The sequence below is a fragment of the Triturus cristatus genome, chromosome 7 (genome assembly GCF_964204655.1).
Source record: "Triturus cristatus chromosome 7, aTriCri1.1, whole genome shotgun sequence".
NCBI classification, from domain to species: domain Eukaryota; kingdom Metazoa; phylum Chordata; class Amphibia; order Caudata; family Salamandridae; genus Triturus; species Triturus cristatus.
This window is the reverse complement of record NC_140590.1, coordinates 1,766,093,918-1,766,115,284: the sequence shown is the minus strand read 5'-3', so window position 1 is coordinate 1,766,115,284 and position 21,367 is coordinate 1,766,093,918. Positions and strand designations below refer to the sequence as shown.

General features: G+C 45.0%; 1 protein-coding gene across 4 annotated transcripts in view; it reads right to left on the bottom strand.

Annotated features, from left to right (window-relative positions):
• LOC146813023 (killer cell lectin-like receptor subfamily B member 1B allele A) overlaps nt 1-21,367 on the bottom strand; it is a 339,767-nt gene that overhangs the window by 73,704 nt on the left and 244,696 nt on the right. The gene's annotated exons all lie outside the window — the stretch shown is intronic.

Below are 21,367 nucleotides of genomic sequence, written 5' to 3'. Positions count from 1 at the left end.
CCACTTGAGTACATTTTCTACTCGAGTGGCAGCTTTCTCAATGCGAATGGGAGTGACCTGCTGCAACCGCCCATGTTCAGAAATTTTACCAGGTGGTGCTCTAGCGCTAAAAATACACGCTAGAGGATGCAGATTCTCGCTTAAGCTCGGCAGCTTAACGCTTGAAAGCCGCATGCAAGTAAAAACCACCACACAGCAGTTGACGGAGTTTTGCCGGAACTCCACACTCCATGCGGAGCATGGAGTGGGAAAAACTCTGCGAACTCTGCTGGCGGAGTGGAATTTTTCACCCAACCTAAGTACAGACCTTAATTTTGTAACGTGGATCATGTACACAAACCACTCCCTGTAACAATATTTAGGTTCCCCAAAAGGTTTTTAGGTTTCTATCCATGCAGTGGTCTTCTGTCCATATGCGCAAATATCCTTCTGGCTTTTGGAGATCTGGCAGCACATACAGGAGCAAGATCTTTACATGCAGGATGGAGGCTTGGAAGACAGGGCTGAGTATTATATCTGTTACATCAAACAAGGAATTACATACACAAAAAGAACTTCGGCCATTTTCTAGTCATGCAGAGCCACCCTAGCAAAACAATAACATCCCCCTTCAGCCTACTGCTCATTGGACAATCCAAAACCCCCAACATAGCTGAGGGACAAGATGACAGGGCCCCCAGCTTGTCGAATGAAGAGCTCAAGAGTATTAGTGAAGGGGTCCTTTAAAGATATTCTCATCTCTGCGGGGTCCAGATGCCCAGCTGAGCAATGCTGCATGGGCCCTGATTTGGGGGGACATCAGCACGTGCTGCCATGCAGTGGGTGTTCACACACAGTGCGGTAGAGTGTGACACCACCGGAAGGGCCTTCATTGCTGGGCCATTACTAAAGCTGAAGATATTCCAAGTGTGTCCTTCCAGCCACAGTCTCTGTACCTCCGCATGACATAATTTTACAAGAGGGCTTTGGAGCAGCCTGGTCTACCCACCACGCTCAGCTGGACGAGTATGAGCTGCAGACAGGCAATACATTTTTTGTTTTTATAAACATCTTAAAAGCAAATGCAAAGTGACATTGTTTTTCAGTCAAGCGTCCAGTCTGTTTTTGTCATAGGCCTGTTCTGTTTGTTCTCCTTTATAGACACCTTTTTCATGTACTCTGCTTTGCACAGTTAAAAGTTTATTTTTCCTGCTGACCTCTAGGTTGCCTCTAATGCTTTTTGTTGTTTATTCGTTCAACCGCCCTGCAATCTAATTAAAATCCCTCATTTGCTGACTCTGTTTCCTGCCAGAGACAGCCTTCTAATTGACAGGAAAAACTTAGAGTCTTATTTTTATCTCAGTGAATGTTGACGGATATCCCATCTGCTGTATTAAGATCTCTGAGGGTTATAATGGGATTGTAATAGAGCGGACAGGATATCCTTCACGTTTGTGACAGAGTAATCTCCACCACCAAAAGCTAAATAAGGCCCTTAGTAATCTTCAGGAAGGCTCCAGTACCGAATGTGTTTGTTTACACAACCTTCTATTTCCTGCCTCAGTCTCCTGCCAGAGATAACCTTCTAACTGATAAGAAATGCTCAGTAATCATCTAGAAGGCTTCAGATTAACACTTGCAAGGCAGGTTATTAATACTGCTTGTAAAGACAGCCCCCTTACTTGATCAATTGGCTCGATCTGTCTGAAGAGAGAGCTAGTCTCCCATCAGTTCCATCTTTGGGTTCCATGCCCTGTTGCCTGTAACAAGAGTGACCTGGACACCTTTGCTTGAAATTTGTGGGCCAACTGTCCCTCTTGGAACTCCATCCCTTTGTGATACGTTCCAACAAGTTGGAACTGTGGAACCTGGTCATTTAACCGGGACCACCGTGCCCTCATCACCTTCGCTTACGAACATTATCTTCACCACCGTAGATAAAGATTTCTGAATCATCTAAGCAGAGATAAAAGAATATGCACTCAGGATTCAGACCGGGGGCCACTGCTCAAAAGTCCTTCACATGAAGCCAAATTACTTATAGTAATTCTTGTTTTGTATGCTTCATTAGGGAATCGCACCTCAGGCTGATTACAAAGTATTCATGTAGGTGTGAGGGACCCTTTTCCCCGAACCCCAAACCCTCCCGTGTACCACCCGGATTACCTCCTTTACGGAGTTCTCCCTTCCCGGACACGCCAAACAACATGATCTCCAAAGAGTCCGTGACAACGAAGACCCCGCCCTTCTCTCTCTTACAGGGTCCAATCCGATGTGACGACAGACCGGAAGGATTCGACCAGTACCCCGGAAGTCCCTCCCCCTCCCAGGTGGACGACAACAGAAAAGGCGGAATTGAGACGAATGAAGGCGTCGGAAGATCGTGGCAGGAACTCTCGACTGGCGATACGGAGGAAGGAGAAGACGGAAGTGGAGACCTCGAGGAATGGTCGGAAGACTGGTGGAGTCCTCCGGAGGTAGCTGAAGAGCGGCCGTAACTCAAAGGAGAGTTACGGCGGAGCGAGTGAGTACCTTCCCCCATATTCTAGCTCATTAGTCACGCTGTGTAAAACCATAAGCCCCCTTGTATATAGACTCCCTCACTTCTACAGTCCCGTCCAACCACCTTGTAAATACTATACAGCACTGTTTACACTATATAAGTCCTGTTTTCTCTCAACCCTTTCAGAGCACCCTTTCCAGCCCTAAGTCTTGCCCTTTCCCTCCTCGACCCGTTTCTGTCCCCCCCCCTCACGGTCCATTTCCTCTTCATCACATTGTGGGTCTCGGGGGACGGTATCTTCCGCAGAGTCCCTGCAGGACTGACGGCTCCTCTGTTTGTTTCTCTTTCGGTCCTCCGAGGAACACCTATCCCGGTCTACCACCACCGAAGAGCGCCAAGAGCGGGAAGCGTACCAGAAGCACCGACAGCGACGACCGAGACGAGAACCAGCACCCCATTTCCCGTGACTCCCAACCCTATATTGGAACTTGTATATATTAAAGAAACGCACTATAGCCCACTATATCTGGACTCCTCGTCTGTTATTCCAGCCCGCCACAACCCCACGACCACAGGTGGTGTCAGAAGTGGGATCCGCTGGAGACATGGAGGCCGTAATGCAGAGGATGGCTGCCTCCCAAGAACAACTCGGGAACCTGATGGAGCGCTTCCTAAAAACTGCCGAAGACGACCGAGGGCAGCTCCATGACGTCCTGAAAGGCCAGGGAAACACCCACGAACAGGCACTGGGTAAACTGACCACGGTTTTGGAGCAACAGAGACCAACGGCCTCCCTACCTTCGGTGGTCCTCCAAAAGTTCGTACCGGGGGAAGACCCGGATTTCTTCTTCACAAACTTTGAACGGTTAGCCCAGGCCGCCTCATGGCCTATAGACCGTTGGGGACATTACCTAGGGCCCTTACTCACTGGCGAATTACAGGCAGCATATCAGCAAGCGAACGTACAAGGCACCACTCCGTATGCGGACATCAAAACCTGTATTTTGGAACGATTGGGCATTGATGCCGAGACCTACCGGGTGAAGCTACGACAGGTCAAGGAACGACCACAGGAAACTCCCCGAGCCTTATCGTTTCGGATCAAGGACCTGACCACGCGGTGGCTCAAACCGGAGACAGCCACTAAAGAGGAGATATTAGAGAAAATACATTTAGAACAATTCCTGTCCTCTCTCCCTCCCAGCACCCAACGGTGGGTACGTCAGCATGCCCGTCTCTCTCTGGAAACAGCGGTAGAAATAGCAAGCGCACACAGTCGGGCCCAAGAGAACCTACGAGTCAAAGAGGACCATCCCCAGAGACACCCTCCCGCTACAGGGAACAGACCTCTCCGCCCTCTTCTACCCAAAAGACCCGTACTGACCCCTCTGATGCCTTCCCCGATACCCCTACGCCCTACCAACCCGGGACCTCAATGTTACGGTTGTGGGGGTTTTGGACATATCGCTCGAATGTGCCCCCACAAGGAAGAACCCATGGAGATTGGTATGGCCCGAAACTATGTTTGTTCCGTTCCCAGTACCGGACCGCCCTCGTTTCATCGTCCAGTGACAATAAACGGACAAACCCTCACCGCTCTGGCAGACTCTGGGTGTAGACAGAGTGTTCTCAGGCCCCAGGTCATGCAGAGCCCTGTCGACCCCCCCTCAGGGATGGTCGCCATTCAATGTGTTCACGGCGACACGAAGAAATATCCGACCACCCAAGTCCAGGTCCAACATCCCAAGGATCCGGGAACCACCCTCACAGTAGGTCTCGTTCCCTCCCTTCCAGAAGAAGCCATCTTGGGGAGCGACTATCCCGGTCTGCCCGGTCTACTCCAGGACACAACTGATGCCCTAAACACTTGGTGGGAAGAAGCCCCCTTTCCCCAGGGGCTCTCCTCGCCCATAAGCCAACCCAAACTCCCGAAAACCAAAGCACAGAAGAAAAAAGAGAAAAGAGACTTTGCAGACGTCTTCCCAGCTATCCCGGACGAACATCCCTGGCAGATAGACCAAGAATTCCGAGCGGCTCAACAAGAGGATCCCGTTCTACAGGAAGCATGGGCTACGGCGTTAGAGCAAGAAGACCCACTTACCGTAGGTCCCTACTTTTACAAAAAACAGGGGTTGTTGTACCGTAAGAGAGGGGCACAACAAAAGCCTCAACTACTGATTCCCGGCCCTTTCCGTGACAAGGTCCTGTTTCTCGCCCATAGCCATCTCTTGGGCGGACATTTTGGCGATGAAAAAACAAGCCAAACCATTCTGGAAAGATTCTACTGGCCCGGGGTCCCCCAACAAGTGAAAACATACTGCAGGGAATGCCCGGTATGCCAAAAAAACAGTAGATATCGACCCCCTAGGGTGCCCTTTTTGCCTCTCCCTATCATTGATGTCCCGTTTAGCAGAGTAGGGATGGACATTATAGGCCCCTTGTTACCCTCTCGTAGCGGTTGTCGCTATGCCCTAGTCATCGTGGACTATGCCACTCGCTTCCCAGAGGCGATACCCCTGCGACAACCGACTACCCAGAACATAGCTAAATCCCTCATCTCAGTGTTCTCTCGGGTAGGATTTCCCCGGGAGATTCTAACCGAGCAGGGCACACCTTTTGTATCCGCCCTGATGAAACAGGTCTGCTCACAACTGGGGATCAAACAGATCCGGACCTCCGCATACCACCCTCAAACCAATGGGCTGGTGGAGCGTTATAACGCAACGCTGAAACAAATGCTTAAGAAACTGTTGGGGTTGGAAGCAAAAAGGTGGGAGGATATGCTACCCCTAGCGTTGTTTGCTATTCGGTGCAAAACCCAGAGCAGTACCGGCTATTCACCTTATGAGCTACTATACGGACGACCCCCACGTACCCTGTTGGATATGGCTCAAGAAGCCTGGGAAGCGGAACCCAACCGTACTCGCCCCCTCCCGGAATACATATCCAACCTGAAAACCCATTTGGCCCTAATGAGAGACATTGTACACCAGAACCTGGAGAATGCCCAAAACAAACAAAAAGTTAAATACGACAAGGGAACAAAAACCCGAAACTTCTCCGTGGGGGACTTGGTTCTGTTAATGATGCCGTCGTCTGACCATAAACTCCTGGGGCAGTGGCAAGGCCCATATTCCGTGATTCGACAGGTAACCCCTGTCACTTATGAGTTGGAACTGGACCCAACACGAGCCACCAAGCAGATCTTCCATGTGAATCTGCTGAAAAAGTGGGAAGGCCCACGTCCCGTCCTCACTAACACCTTGGAGCCGGTACCCCTCTCCTTTGCTGCCTGTATAGATTCGGGGCTCCCATCCCACCAAAGTCACGACCTTATGACACATCTATACCCCTTACGTCAGGTGTTTTCCTCGGTACCCGGTCATACGACCATCACCGAACACGCTATTCACACAGAACCTGGAAAGGTGGTCAGACAAAGGCCATATCGAGTCCCTGAAGCCCGTCGGACTGTCATAAAACAAGAGATAGAACAGATGCTGAAAATGGGCATAATAGAACCCTCATCGAGCGATTGGAACTCACCGATCGTCCTGGTTCCCAAACCTGACGGGTCCGTCAGGTTTTGCATTGACTTCAGGGAAGTCAACAAGATATCCTCATTTGACACATACCCCCTTCCGCGTATCGATGAGATGATCGAACGCATAGGGAAGGCCCAGTTCATCTCCACTCTGGACCTCTGTAAAGGCTATTGGCAGATACCCCTCAGGAAAGAGGATAGGAAGAAAACAGCGTTTTCCACTCCTGAGGGGTTATACCAGTTCCTGGTCCTCCCTTTCGGCCTACACGGTGCTCCCGCCACCTTCCAACGAGCCATGAACCACATCCTACGACCCCATACCCAGTACGCGGGGGCGTATCTAGACGACATCGTCATCTATAGCGATAACTGGAAACAACACTTGGACCACCTTCACAAAGTCATCTCCTCTCTTGGGTCATACGGATTTACGATCAATCCCGCTAAAACCACCCTAGCTGCTCAAACAGTCCACTACTTGGGGTACCTTCTAGGTGAGGGCCTCATACGACCCCAACATACCAAAACTGAAGCCATCCGTTCCCTCCCCTTTCCTGCAACGAAAAAAGACCTCCGTGCCTTCCTAGGCCTCTTAGGGTATTATCGGAGGTTCGTGCCCAACTTTTCTCAAAGGGCAGCACCGCTCACCGACTTACTGAAAAAAACCACAGACACTGAGACCCTACTCCGACACCCCGCCCCCTTGTTACTACAGGCTTTTTCCGATCTTAAGCATGCGTTGACCTCAGATCCCGTGCTAGTGAGTCCTGATTATACACGAGCCTTCCTTTTGCAGACGGACGCCTCGGAACAGGGGTTGGGGGCGGTGTTGTCGCAAAAAGACCCGTATGGAAACGAAAATCCCATTCTCTACCTCAGCAGGAAGTTATTTCCCAGAGAGAGAAATTATGCTGTGGTAGAAAAAGAAGCTCTGGCTATTAAGTGGGCGGTGGAAAGTCTCCGTTACTACTTAGAAGGTCGGGAATTCACCATTTACACCGACCACGCCCCCCCTGGAGTGGATGGCTCGAAACAAAGGTCATAACGACCGGGTCCTTCGCTGGTTCCTTGCACTACAACCATACAGGTTCACCACAATCCACCGAAAGGGGGTGGAACAAGGAAATGCAGATTACCTATCACGGTATCCCATGTCCTCACCCCGTACACGAAAGACACCTAGGGAAAGGGGATGTGAGGGACCCTTTTCCCCGAACCCCAAACCCTCCCGTGTACCACCCGGATTACCTCCTTTACGGAGTTCTCCCTTCCCGGACACGCCAAACAACATGATCTCCAAAGAGTCCGTGACAACGAAGACCCCGCCCTTCTCTCTCTTACAGGGTCCAATCCGATGTGACGACAGACCGGAAAGATTCGACCAGTACCCCGGAAGTCCCTCCCCCTCCCAGGTGGACGACAACAGAAAAGGCGGAATTGAGACGAATGAAGGCGTCGGAAGATCGTGGCAGGAACTCTCGACTGGCGATACGGAGGAAGGAGAAGACGGAAGTGGAGACCTCGAGGAATGGTCGGAAGACTGGTGGAGTCCTCCGGAGGTAGCTGAAGAGCGGCCGTAACTCAAAGGAGAGTTACGGCGGAGCGAGTGAGTACCTTCCCGCATATTCTAGCTCATTAGTCACGCTGTGTAAAACCATAAGCCCCCTTGTATATAGACTCCCTCACTTCTACAGTCCCGTCCAACCACCTTGTAAATACTATACAGCACTGTTTACACTATATAAGTCCTGTTTTCTCTCAACCCTTTCAGAGCACCCTTTCCAGCCCTAAGTCTTGCCCTTTCCCTCCTCGACCCGTTTCTGTCCCCCCCCTCACGGTCCATTTCCTCTTCATCATATTGTGGGTTTCGGGGGACGGTATCTTCCGCAGAGTCCCTGCAGGACTGACGGCTCCTCTGTTTGTTTCTCTTTCGGTCCTCCGAGGAACACCTATCCCGGTCTACCACCACCGAAGAGCGCCAAGAGCGGGAAGCGTACCAGAAGCACCGACAGCGACGACCGAGACGAGAACCAGCACCCCATTTCCCGTGACTCTCAACCCTATATTGGAACTTGTATATATTAAAGAAACGCACTATAGCCCACTATATCTGGCCTCCTCGTCTGTTATTCCAGCCCGCCACAACCCCACGACCACAGTAGGGTTGTCTGATGTAATTGTACTCTTGTTGCAGAGTACCTCTCCTTACTGAAGGAGTTGACTTTGCCACTAGAACACGAGGGGTCCTGCTCAGAAGGATTAGCATACCCACCCGCTAACCTTTTCACAAGGTGCTCCAGGTACCCCAGAACCAATAATCTCTCTCTCTATCTCTCTCCAACCCTCATTCCCCCAAGATTATATTTAGGTATCAGTCAACTCTCTGAGAGGAGGTGGTGGAGGATCATCGCTTCTGGATCTTCTGAATTCAGCCCTCAGTGTGACAGCTTTTTTTAACATTCCATGTGGTCAGCAACTTGTGTTAGTTTTTTTTTTTTATTCAGGAAACTAATACATTTTTTCACACACAAAAATGTATTTAAAATTCAAATTTTGGTTTAATGACACAATGGAAATGCTTTCCAAGTTTCCTAATTCATATCAACATAAGATTTGAAACATTTGTATATGTCACATTTTCATTTTTGTCAGAGTATGTTTATGTAGGGCTGACACTGTAACTTTAACTTACTTTCAAATAGCCAAAATTATTTTTGTTGATATAATAATTAAAACATCTTTTTCGGTCTCTCCTCCTAAATAGAAGAAGCTGTCAGTTTGTGAGACATATTATCTGCTTACTTTTCCCCTCAGTACTCCACATTATTCTCTCTTTGTTTCATGTTGCTATAATATTTTTTTAGTCATGCTGCACAGAATAGGTAGATTCTGTGTGCTAAAAATCATTTGCAAAGTCAATATCACCAACAATGGACATGACCTATTGGCTTTGTCAATATATATTTTTTTAAAACACTAAGGAGTGGGAAGCCAACACTATAAGACATAGTGCACCGGCCCACAGACAAACAAGCTGCTTGACAAAACAAAAACACTCTAGGTAAAAGCTGTAGACTCAGCCATTGGGTTGAAGGTCTTGGACAGATACTGGGGCTCCTCCTTGCCGTGGACCCTAAAAACTCCTTACCACCCACAAACTGCACCATCCCTGAACTCAAAAAGCTAATTAGTAGTCCACATTACCATCCCTGAACCCTAAAAACTACTTAATACCCCTAACTACTACCCATCCCTGAACCCTAAAGAAAATCACATTTACATATTTTGCAATAAAAATTAATCTGTAACTTTAAAAAACTAGAACCATATAGCCATATATCACAGGGCTTACCTAACCCCAGTCAAACTCCTTCAGTACTTTGGAGGCTCCCAGTCACCGTGCCCTCGGTGTGGAGAGGAGGGGGCTGATTTTGGCCATATGTTTTGGTCTTGTGTGGGACTGAGCTCTTATTGGGCGGATGTGGTAGAGTGCCTGAACCAAGTGACTGAGCGAGAGCTAGAGGTGGAGATGGGGACTTGCCTGTTGTTGTGGTTTCCGCACACATCCAAAACCAAGATTACAAGCAAGTTTTGCGATCTAGGATTGATAATGGCAAAAAGGGAGCTCACTATGCATTGGAAAGCTAGATCTGGGCCGAGTTTTAGGAGATGGAAGGCGAGCTTCCTGTCCTGGGCGAGGAGCGAGGGGACGCTGCGCTTGCAGATGGCCAGTCGCGCGTCTAATGACAAAGCGCTGGAGGCGGCACGGGCTTGGGGGGCTCTGGTGGAAGGGCTTAAAGCCTCGGAGGAGTCACGTGTGGAGGATAGGGATCCAGGGGACGGGGATAGGCATGTGGCGCCCGGGGTGGGGCCCTCTGGGACGACTGGGGAGCCCGCACTGAATGAAGTCACCTAGGCACGCTTGGGGAGGTCTCAGCGTTTGCACAATGTATGGGTAACTGTTGAATAGTCGTGGTGGCTGGAGGGGGTCTGGATGGATGGCGGGGAGGGGGGGTTTCCAGTATCTTGAGAATAGTGGCCATGCCCTCGGGGTTACCTCGGGCTCGGACTTCTCGGACCCCGGTCCCTCCCAGCGGAAGAGAACAAGGGGTTGATGCGGACACACTGACAGGGGGGGTGGGGGTAGAGAGGGTGGAGGGTTGGGGGTTTAGGGGGGAAGCAAGGGAAGAACGGATTTCTCCTGATGTGTCCACTGAGGATTGGATCCTTTTGTTTTTCTCTGTAGTTGGCTTCATTGCGTTGTTTGAAAAACTTTAATAAAAATATTTTTAAAAAAAACAAAAAAAACATATAGCCATATATGAAACTATATATATTTACAATAGTACAATACATTTATGTTTAAAATTAATTACTATCCTTTTATTTGAATCTATTTTAAATATTAATTACTTACAATTTAATACTTTATTAAGGTTTGAAACTCAAAATGAGGTTCACTTCAAAATTCCAGGAATAATCACAAGATGAAGCAGAATTTTACATTATATATATAAAACCTATACCATAAAATGTTATTCATAAAAATACCAAAAGGCAAATCACTACATATTTTAGAGAGAAAAGAATGCAGCAGTATTTCATGAAAATTCAAATTCGTACAGACAAAATCTCAGCCATGAGAGCAGCAAAGAATGTACCTTAAAGTAAAAAAATAAAGAACATATACAATTACAATGGGGACTTCATTCAACCTAGCAGCAACAATTGAGTGCAAAATTCTGCAGGTTGCATAAAGATACTAAAGGGGCCATTATTACAAAAGATGAAGACAATAATTGTAATGAAGTGAAATTCTGAAATACAGTTAAAAATCCTTTACCACAAAAGGTAAAAGGAATTCATTATGCACGCCATTTCATAGTGATACAAGGATAAAATGGCTGACATAAAATCGAATTAGTCAAACCCGCAAGTAAAAGAAACTTCTTTCAATCTAGCAGCAACAGTTAAGTGCAAACTTCTAAGCAATATAGGAATATGAGAATAGACAACAGAAAAAAGATAAAGACAGATAATGCAATGAAAAATGGATACAAAAATATTTCCTTTACCGCAGCAAATTAATATAATTATTTATGTATATAATTTCATAAAAATACAAGAGAAAAGTGAGTGACATAATAATGATTGATCTAGCCTGCAAGTAGGAATGAGAAATGTGACTGAAGGATAGAGCCTAGACCCCCTAGCTAGAGCAAAGGTGTTAAATAACGATTTAGAAAGGGATATGAAAAAATAAAATGAATGTCCTGCCTCCTGCCATTAGAACCTCCTATCTAAGGTGGGTAATTAATATAAATGGTTTATAATACTGTTATAAGGCTCTGAACTTTAAAACAAATGTAAAAACAACTTAACAAACTTGAATATTTTAAAACAAACTAAGTCATTCTTTAGTAAAAGGAGGAACTCATGAGCTGTTACTACAGACGTAACAGAAGTAGGCGATATGGTAGTAAGGCTGGGCATACAAACAGAATATGATGAAAGTTCTGGACGCCAAGATTACACAAATTCCAGTACCTTCCTGTGCTGCGGCGGGGGGGTGGGCGATTTGCCGTTAAGCCATTTCAGGGTAAAAAGTTCATATGGTATAAGATCAACAAACGGCGAACCCCGTGATCGAGATTCCAGGATAGATATTTCTGGGCAACTCTTGTGCTACAGGAATTACCTATTGTCTTCAATCTTTCCTTCAGTATGCAATACTTGAGATCTCTTTGATAACTAATAGTGGCGCTAGTGCTTTTTATGAAAGCTTTGAGTTTCAAAGGTGAGAGAGAGAGCATAAGCTCCTCTTGTGTGCCCAAAAAATGTAATGCTGTAGTGAAGTCACGTCCAAACAAATATTTGTCTGCCTTTGCACCGAAGATCTCTCGACTATTTTAAATACTAATTACTTACATTTTAATTGTTTAAAATCAAACTAATTTTTATCTTGTAGAACATAACATTAAATTTAGTTTAATTTTAGCATATCACTATTAAAAATTAAAGACCCAAATCTATCAATGTGTGTATATATATATATATATAAGGAGTGTGCGTGATAATACAGCAAATACCATTTTGGCAGTTTACTGTGATTAGCCACCTACATTTATCCATATATCAGGACACCATGGCCGCCGACGCTTTGAAAAGCCGCGAAGAAGCGGCAGCTGAAATGTTTGACGATTTACCAATTACTGAAACAGCACAGGATACTTCTCCAAGGTTGGCTAAGACTGGGAATATAGATCTAAAAGATTTGTTTAAACAATTAGAAAAATGCATGCGCACAGAACAATCGAAATGGTGGGAGCATAAGTCACTTTCACGTTATTTGGAGGTAGGACGAATTCCACGTGGGCTCCGCATTATGTTAGCCCCGAGCTACGAAAATCCTGATCCCAACATGTTAGCGGAATGGGCTGAATGTAATTTAGACGCTTCAGGCAGACTAGTCAAGATCTTGATCAAGTACGCGGAAAGTGATCAAGCTTCCCTACAAATCAAAATTAATGAACTCAATGATGCAATATCTAAAATTGGTGCAACAGAGCTAGAAAAAAGGTATCGTGATGAAATGCATGTGTGATTAAGAGGAAGAAATAATTAAAAAGCGGTAGGTATATAAGTTTCAGAGAGACAAATTGGATTTCCAAAATGGGCACATTTTTACATTTGCAAGAAAATTCGATTCTTTTAAGAAGGCCAAAACAGGGGCTTGTACACCGATAGAACGATCCAACATGGAGGACACAGTTCAAGCATCTACCTCTATATCTGATCTGAGTTCTGCCCCTGAGAGCGAGGCTGAGGGTGATCGGGCTAGCTCAAGTTTGGGGTTTACAAAATTTACCCTGGTGCAGGAGGTGGATTACCTGTGCCAGGATCACAGACAGACTTTAAGACCTCGCGCACAAAGTCAGAGACAGCCCAAAGAATTAACCGTAAACGCCGTCAGCGCAGGCAATGCTACAAAAACAGATGTCAGCGCCAAGCCACAACACAAGAAATATCAAAAGAAATGGAATTGCAAGTAATATGCCCTAACAATGACTCTCTCTCCATAATCAATTTAACTGACATGCATCTCACCAACAAAGAAAAATAAATTCTGTCTCTTGGCCTGTCTTACTGCCCGCCCAATGACTTTAATTATGCACAAACTCGCATCGACCTGTATAAATACACCCGTAAATTAAAATTGAGAAAATTTTACTCACTCAATAAAAACAAACAGACAACTCAAGAAGCTAGGCCGAGTGATAGTGTTAGTCCATCTTTGTTCACGGTCAAGGATTATGAGTTATTCAGTGATTTACAGGAATTGCATAAGGAAGGGACATTGGACAATACCAGCACAACCATTTGCTGCAAGCCAAGATTGAACATGCCGGGCCTAACAGGATTCAAACCGAAATCGACTTTTAACCCAATAATGTTGCACGATAACATTGACACTTACAATGAATTAGTGACAACTGAGTTGAAGAAACTACATATTTCTACTACACAGGCGCAACGTAATAAACATAAACGAAACAACTGTTATGGCAGCCTCATGAAAAAATTGCAAGGCAACGACAGTGTGATCATCCGCCAATCAGATAAGGGAGGTAATATTGTTCTCTGGCCAAAGAAAATGTATATAAACGAGGCTTTCCAACATCTCAATGACCGCCAATATTATAGGCGGGCAAATTGGGAAATGGTAAAAACGGCATGGAACAGCAAATTACTTTCATGGAAGAGTGCTGGGTTGCTTAGCAACGATGAGTTCAAATTTCTTAAAGTTAACCATCCAGTTATTCCTGCCTTTTACCTAATCCCAAAAATTCACAAGAACTCTGATAATCCTCCTGGTAGGCTGATAATTTCAGCCAAAAACAGCATGATGGAGAACACTTCCCGGTATATTGATTTCTTCCTACAGGAACAAGTTAAAAGGTTACCCTCATATTTGCAAGATACGGGGGATTTCCTCAGGAAGATCAAGACTGTAGCTTGGCAGGAGGATTATTTACTGGTTACCCTCGATGTCACTGCTCTCTATACCAGTATACATCACATGGATGGGAGCAGAGCGATGGAACACTTTTTAAGGACTAAACCGATGTACATGTTACAACATAACAAAATGCTGCTTGACATGGTGATGACTTGTCTGAATAATAATTACTTTCTATTTCAGAATCAAATATTCCAACAGTTGAGAGGAGTAGCGATGGGGGCCTGCTTCTCGCCCAGTTACGCATGTTTACACATGGGACTGTGGGAGGAGCAGGTCCTCAGAGTGAAGTTTGGCAATGTCATGAACGACCACATTATAGCGTGGTATCACTATATTGATGATCTTTTTCTTATTTGGAAGGGACCTGAAACAGCAGCCAGCTCCTTCATCAAAGAGTTGAATGTAAACAATCTCAACTTGGAGTTTACATCACATATCAGTGGAATTTCCGTTAACTTTCTGGATGTAGAAGTGTATATTCATAATAGCCAAATGCACACTAGACTGCACCGCAAATTAACGGCGGGCAACACTGTGCTGCACGCTTCCAACCACCACACTGATCATCTGATACGCAGCATCCCATATGGGGAGATGTTGCGTATCAGACGCATTTGCAGCACAGATGAGGACTGTAGTAAAGCCCAACAAGAAAGTAAGCTAAGATTTCTGGATAGAAGGTATCAGACCAATTTGTTGGACAGTGCAATTAAAAGAGCTAATACCATTTCACGTGATAATGCATTGTGTATTAAAAATAGTCCCAATGGCCAACACACTAAACACAATGACACCTCGGATTCTCCGAGATTGATCACGACATATAGCCGCCAGCACAACAAACTCCGCATGATCCTGAACAAGCATTGGGGAGTTATTCAGGGTGACATGGTCATCGGGGAGACCCTCCCCAAGGCCCCTGTGTTAACCTTTCGCAGAGCACGCTCAATGAGCGACATGCTTGTCAGTAGTAGCCCGGAGATCAGGTCCAATAGTTCTTGGCTGCAATCAACCAAAGGGTTTATCAAATGGGCCTCCTGTAAAGCTTGTAAATTTGGCAAAAACAAAACTACATACAGAACCCCATTTAATGATGTTCCTGTGACCATCTCCAAAAAACTAACCTGTAAGACTGATTTTGCCGTCTATGTGCTGGTGTGCACATGTGGCCTGCAATATATTGGGAGTACCAAATTGCAGGTGCACAAGCCTGTACTCCAGCACATGAGAGCTATCAGTAATCAGGATGTTACTTACCCTGTGGCCCGACATTTTAAAGAGACACATAATAGTTGTCTGGATCATCTGTGCTATTATGTGGTGGATGCGGTTCTTCCACTCCGCCGGGGTGGTGACCGCGAATCCTTGCTGAGAAGACTTGAAACCAAATACATCATTGAATTTGATTCCAAAACCCCAAATGGTCTCAATTCAAGCGAGGATTTTTACACTTGGCTTTGACTGCTCTACCACATTAGCTAATCTTTTAGTCACCAGCTTATCAATGGACAAGATTGAACTATAAATCTAATCCCATTTATCTGTCCTTTATGTACTGAACCTCTTTGGTTGGGGAATAGTTCAAGCTAGGGGGAGGACAGCTTGTGATATTTTATCACACATAATAAAAAAAATTTCAGTAACAAAACTTTTTTGTAACACCAGTAAATTGGTAAGGTCTGTCTTTTACATTTTCACTTCTTCTTCTTCACCTTTTTACCTTTATTTTGTAATTACACTTGATAAAACGTGTTTTAAGAGGGCATTGTAGTAGGAAATACTTGAGTAGCGGAGGCTTGTGTCACCTGACAATATAAAATTCTCCTCTCAGAGATGTAATGCAACAACCCTTCAATGGATTTGCACCTATACATCTAGGGTCTACATGGGCACAAGGAGGACAGAGCAAGGGCGATTAAGAGGTCCTACGCATTGTTTTTTCAAAGGCTAATACCCCCCTCTTTGAAAGGGATTAGCAGATGATTATTGCACTAACAAGATTGTGCCTGTTGGCATATAGCTTGCAATTGTTGATCTTATATAATTCCTACCAATCCAGTACACCTTGTTTTCGACGATTAGGTCAAGTAGGTTTTTAATATTTTAATATTTCGACAATGTCCCTTAAAATGTCACATGGTACTTATAACAACAATGTTCCAGTCCCAGAGGGGGCTTGTTTTATAAATAATGTAACCCCAGATTTCTGTTTATGCCAAAAATGTGCACTATTGCGAGATTTGCACATAAATATGTTTACATTCTTTATATTAACCATTGCTAATAAGGAGTCGCTGAATATTGGCTTAAATTGTCCATATGGAATTTTCGAACATACTTGAGTACCCACTGGGGGTCCTAACCAATTGTACTGTATTGTTTAAGCTGCTATATTTGCCTCGATTTGCACGTTTGCGTAATTTGCACATAAAATAACATTATGTTGTAAACATCGACCGCCTTCAACAATGAGTGGTTAATACGTTATCTTTTGCCAAAACCTTATGTCATATTAATTTTAGCACGGTTTATTTAAGTCACCGCCTGGGACCTTTGAGAGTAGCAAACCAGATGAAAATGTGTTAAATTGCACGACATGCCGCGCTGCTATGTGAATATTTTTTCCATGTCTATTGGCCCCTCTATCACGTGATAATCACTATGTTTGTTTCACTTTAAAATCCAGTGGTTTTTTGCTATAGCGTCATGTGATCAAGGCCTTCCTGAGGCCGAAACGCGTCATGGCGGTGTGTGGGATTCCTATGGAATAAAGAATACTTTGCACAACAGTCTGGGTCCGTCTTCGTCCTTCCTGACAACTGGATGCATGAGGCGGAGTTCTTTGGATATATATATATATATATATATATATATATATATATATATATATATATATATATATATATATATATATATATATATATATATATATATATATATATATATATATATATATATATATATATATATATATATATATATATATATATATATATATATATATATATATATATTCACTGAAAAAACCATAGGTTTCACACATGTTATAGTTAGCTGGACATTTTACTGATAAAAAAACCAATGAAATTCCCCCGTTATAGTTACTGTAGGCAACTATAACTCACGCGACCGCAATCCTCTGCTGATGCTAATACTGTATTTAGACACTTATTTGCCCATGTCTTCTTCCATTAAATTTTAGCTATACATATATTACAAATATTTTTTTTTCATAAAGACACATATGTCATCAGCAGAGGATTACGGTCGCGTGAGTTATAGTTGCCTACAGTAACTATAACGGGGGAATTTCATTGGTTTATGATCAGTAAAATGTCCAGCTAACTATAACATGTGTGAAACCTATGGTTTTTTCAGTGAATTTGCAAGACTTTTTAAATGCTAATTCCTAACTATAACGTGAGTGAAACCTATGTTTTTTTCAGTGAATTTGTACGTTTTTTTAAATGCTAAGTTACTTTACGCCATTTGTGGCGTGCGCGCCCACTTAACGCAGTTCGTTCCGTGCCCACGTTACGCTACATGGGCCATGAACGCACGATGCGCTTCGCGCACCGTGTGCACATGGAGGACATATGATGAGCATCGCTGTGATAGGTAAAATATATGTTAGGTTTACATCTGCAACGCGTACGGTAAGCTTACGGTAAGCGCGCGGTAAGCGCACCGTAAGCTGCCACAGATATATATATTGATTTAAAGGCTATTTTCTCAGAATCTACTGAACAGATTTACACCAAACCTACAAAAGGCACTTCCTTGACCTGAGGACTACCTCTCTGCCAAATTTCAAGTAATTCTGTTCAGCCGTTCGGGCTGTAGCTGTGTCTAAAGGTCCTATGGAAAAATGCATGGGAAAAATGCGTTTTGGGACCCCCCTTTTATCTCAGCCCCCGCTTGACGAACCCCCCGAGGCTTTCAGGGTAGGAGCGGAGCGTAGCGCCCCACCTATTTTGAAAAATTCGCGAGGATTCGTCAACCGGCGCCAAAGTTATTCAAAATAGAATGTTGCGGATTTCCTATGGAAACGTGGTCCTAACTATAACTATCTACTGGCGACCGCCAGTAGATAATATATATATATATTTAGGTGTGTGTGCACACACACGCACACATACACACTGTTGGACCTGGTCCACTCTGCAGGGTCATCCCCAAACCTTGTGCCTTTCATCCTCTACGTTTTTCTAAATTGTTTTTTGTTGGCCTTAGGACTCTGCACACTTTACCACTGCTAATCAGTGCTAGCATGCATGTGCTCTGTCCTTACACCATGTTAAAATTGGCCTATACCCAATTGGCATATTTAATTGACTTGTAAGCCCCAAGGAAAGTGTCACTACATGTGCCCATGGGCTGTAAATTAAATGATGCTAATGGGCCTGTAGCACTGCTTGTGCCATCCACTCAAGTATCCCTTTAAACATTGCAGTCTGTGTGTGCAGTTTTAAACTCCTATGCCGACCCGGTAAAATTAATCTTTTGCCAGACCCAAACCTTTCCTTTTTCTACGTATAAGTCACCCATAGGGTAGGCCCTGGGCAGCCCAGAGAGCAGGGTGGGTGCAATGTATGTAAAAAGCAGGACATGTACTTTTAAGTTTTACATGTTCTGGTAGTGAAAAACTCTTAACATCGTTTTTCACTACTGCAAGGCCTATATCTCTTATAGGATAACATTGGGATTACCTTATTACATTTTATATGTGTAATTTCCAAATGGGAAGGTATCACTTGTTCAAGTTTGATATCTCTAGAATTCTCATTTAAAATCCTAATTCATGGTGAAGGTGGATTCTAATTTACAATTCTGAAAATGACACTTTTAGAAAGTGTAGGAAAGTGCCCCTTTTTGGCATGGTTACCTCCTAACTTTTTGCCAGATACCTGATGCCAACTTGACGGTGTGTGTGCCGGGACCCTGCTAACCAGGTCCCAGTACCAGTGTTCTTTCCTAAAACTGTACCTTTGTCGCCACACTTGGTACTCCTCTGGGTCACATGTAAGTACCTTGTAAAAGGTACCCCGGGTACCAAGACCCTTGTGACAAGAGACAGCCTCCAAAAGCTGCAGCATGTATTGTGCCACCCTCAAAAACCCCTCCCCTTAACACCCACACACTGCCATTGGAGGCCTTGTGTTTTGGTGCAGTCCAAACTAAAGAGTTGTCCTGGCACACATCCCTGTGTGCCATGCCCACCAACACTGCCTATTGCATGGAAAAGTCACCCATCTAGCAGGCCTTACACCCTTAAAGCAGTGCACCATACCACAGGTGAGGACATAGCTGCATGAGCAAGATGCCCGTACAGTGTTTGTGCCATTCACAGACATTGTAAGTGCAGGGAAGCCATTTTGAGTGCATGAGCTGGGAGTTTGTCATTACCAACTCCACAGTTCAATGATGGCTTTACTGAAAACTGGGAAGTATGGTACCAAACTTCTCAGTATAATAAACCCACACTGATGCCAGAGATGGATTTATTATAACATGCACTCAGAGGGCATCTTAGAGATGCCCCCTGAAAAACGACCAACTTCTAGTGTATTGGCTGACTTTCCCCCACCAGCCAGCCACCAGACAGGTTTCTGACCTCATGTAGTGAGAGATTGTGTTCTCTGAGTCAGGAACAAAGCTCCAACTAGTGAAGATGCCCCTCCCGTCCTGGCCCCACCTTTGGTGGCAGGACAGGCAGGAAAATTAGTAAGCAAAGTAGGAGTGTTCACCTCAGTCTGGAACACCCCTAAGGTCACCAGGAGCTGAGGTGAACCCCTCTCTAAGAAATTTGCCATCTAGATTTGAAAAAATTAGGCCTAATAGGAACAGTGATGTGCTCCTCTCCCCATAGGGAGGGGGCACCCAAAGGGTGTAGTCACCGTAGGTGACAGTAGCCATTGGCTACTACCCTCCAACCTTAGTAACACATTTCAATTTAGTACTTTAGGACTCCCCTGAACCTTTCTCCTCAGTTTCTATGGACCAAAGAAGAAGACAGGAGAAAAACGCTGTTGGACCAGTAACCGAACCACTGCAGACAAAATTTGGCAAGAACCCCGCCACCTGCTCCCAGTTTGACCAATGGACCTGCTGTTCTTCCAGAAACCCTGCCCGGCCTCCAAGAAACCCCAGAGACCACACGACCTTCACCAAAGTGCCAAGAACCTTTCTCCGGACTAGAGGCTCTTGTCCCCGGTGCCCGCTTGTACAAGACCTACAAGAACCACCACAGGGAGGACTGACACTTGCATAGACATGACTCCCTGCTACAAGAGAACTCCAAGAACCGCCATAGTTGAGGACCAACACTCCTGTCGACGTGACTTACTGCTACCCGACACCCCCAAAGGCCACAGTGGTAGAGGACCGGCACGACTCTGGCCTGCCAAAAGAAAGACCACAGCTGGACAGCTGCCACTTCCTTGAGGGATTCTCCCGGACCCACAACAGTGGCTGTTCACAGGCCCTTGCACGAGAGCCCCTACCGTCTTGCCAGTGGCCCTGTCAGCCCCCTCCTGCACTGCCTGCCCAACCGCAACCACACCAGAATTGTCCGATGATGGCAGAAACCCAACCGATCTACAGTAACCGACCGCCAGCAACCGCAACGGTACTTGTGTTGGCTGCCAGCTGAAACTTAGCCTGCTCATTGGCCCCGTCGGCTGCGAGGGTAAATATCATTGCCGGTATGCACAGTCTCTGAACTGATACTGAATTCTGCACCTTTTGAGGGGTCACAGCCCCCCACGACCGACACTGTGCTCAGTGGTGGCCGGTGTACAATGTATCTTCTACTAGATTCAAACATGTTTCATGTACGTGAAAAGTATTGGTTGATGCTATATAAACCTATTGTCAAGAATATTGAAAATATTGCATAATTTTAAAGACTACTTGCCTGTAACTGAGTTCACTTGGTTCCTAAAATAAAATTAAATAAAGTAATAGTTTTACCACCATTGGCCTGGAGTTAAGTCATTAAGTGTTTGTTCCTGTCTTGCATGAGTATGTACAACAAATGCATTCACACTACGCTCTGATAGGCCTAACTTCTCAACCATACTACTACAAATAGAGCTGTTGGTATTCTCTATTTAAACCTCTGCCATACCTTCGGGACTCAATGGACTCTGTGCACACCATACCTCTTTTTGGTAAAGTGTATATAGGGCCGGCTTCCTACATTGGTGGATCCGCGATGGGGTCTATGACTTTGCATTTATTGGACTAGTTAGCCAACACCTGATCACATGACAAAAAGTCCTAAATTGTCTTTAGATTCTGATTTTCCAAATTGACA